Below are 2,063 nucleotides of genomic sequence, written 5' to 3' on the forward strand. Positions count from 1 at the left end.
AAGTCTCCCCTGCGATGCCAGCCCCACCTTTACCGGAGGGGAAACAGACCCGGAGAGCGTCAGGAGCCGCGCTGGCCGAGCAGGGGCACAGGCAGCCGAACGGTGAGCCCTGGGGAGTGTGGCCCTCCACACAGCAGTGACAGCAGCCCCATGAGAACGTCACCCGCAGGCCACCCGGAGCCGTATCTGCGGGCACTCCCGGCACAGTCGGCAGTGCCTGTAAAGGGTCCCTGCGCTCAACTGCCCGTCTCTGTACCTGTCATCGGAGGGTCGCCACCTTTTCCAGATTTCTAAATAGTGAATATAAGACTGGACAGTTTCTAATGTTGGTTTAATCGCGTAGACAGAGCTGCAAAGGATACAGTGAAAAACACTGCTGTCCCTTCTCTCCACTGCTGCTTCCCCATTTATCCACCCCCAGTGCTTTATGGTATGTCTTAGATGCAACAAAATTACTTCTCCATGGGTGTGAAATGTATCAATTTATGTATACATATATATTTTTATATATACATGTATATTTTTTATATATACATGTATATTTTTTAACTTGAAAGTAAAAATTCAAAGTGAGAGGCAACAAGCATTTGAAATCACACACACAAAAATAAATATCCCAAAAGCACCGATTCCAGCAGACACCCAAACAGGGTTCTAATTATGGGGTGAAGGCAGAGGGTTTTATGAGAAAAAGAAGGGGAAATACATGGGTAAAAGGAATTTCTACTGGTACTAATAAGCTCAGTCGTTTCTCAGATATGCATGGCTCTTTACTGATTATAAAGAATGGCTTCAATGATCGGTCCTTGTCGTCGGAAGCCTGTTTTCCTGTTAGCTTTACAAACAGTTGTTTAGAGGACAGAGCTGCTCTGGCCCACTTTCAAGGTTATTTTGCCCAGTTCAAACATTCCAAAGGCTCAAGGAGTAAGACAAAGCAGTTGTTCTGGAATGGCTGCCGAGACAGATATATAGTCTATATTTATGGTATAGAATAGCAATCACTCCTCTATGGTGGTCAGATCTTCAGTTGTAGAAACCACGTCTAAAGAATGAGATGAGAGTCTCTTTTGAGGGTGTATTAGACCCACAAGTTTAGCTTGAAGAATATTGACCCCCTGGAAACAAGGGTAGATAGTTGAGGGGATGGGGTGGAAGCAGAACTGAACATATTCTCTGAAAGTGGTGCCTCTAGCCATTTTTTCTTTTTCAGATTTCTGTTAACATGGTAGTTAAGACTTTGATAAAAATACCTTAGAGGAAGCAGTATGAACATAAGACTATGATATGTAGAGAAAGTCATGAGGGAGGAGGAATTATCTCGTTTATATGTTCGCTGCCTCACTAACCATATTCTGTACCTCCCCCCTCTGGCCGGCTTTCATCCATTCTATGAATATTTGTTGAATGCCTACTAATGTGCTAAGTAATTACTAAGTAATGTTCTATCTACATAGTTGGGAAGAAAGCCGCATGCAATTCAGATAGGCTCCCTTTCAGATATTCCTGCCCTTACAAACATATACGATAGGGACCAACCTGATACAATTTTATACCATACCTTCCAATATTAGAGAGCCTGCTCTGTGAAAGGATGATTAAATTCATTCTTAGTGGTTCAGACAGCAGATAGAAAACTTGTGGGTGGAAACTTAGAAAGAGATCTGACTCACATGAAAAAAACGTTCAATGGCTACAATCAATGGACTGTGGGATGGGCAGCTTTAGAGAAAGACGGGGTTGTTGTCAATGACCATTAGCCTCTAGACAACAGTTTCGTAAGGACAGTGCAGAGAGGATTATGGGGAAGCAATATAGTACAATGAAAAGAACTTGGGTTCTGATTTTAGGTCCTGGCCCTGCCATGTAATGGCTGTGTGACCTTGAATGTGTTACCTAGCCTCTTTGAGCCTCAGTCTCCTTACCTAAAAAGGCAGAATAGCCCTGGCCGGTGTTCTCAGTGGTTAGAGCATCAGCCTGCGCACCAAAGGGTCACAGATTCTATCCCTGGCCCCAGATGGGATGCCTGCAGATGCCTGCAGGAGTCAACCAATTTCTCTCTCTCT

The sequence above is a fragment of the Myotis davidii genome, unplaced genomic scaffold (assembly GCF_000327345.1).
Source record: "Myotis davidii unplaced genomic scaffold, ASM32734v1 scaffold370, whole genome shotgun sequence".
NCBI lineage: Eukaryota > Metazoa > Chordata > Mammalia > Chiroptera > Vespertilionidae > Myotis > Myotis davidii.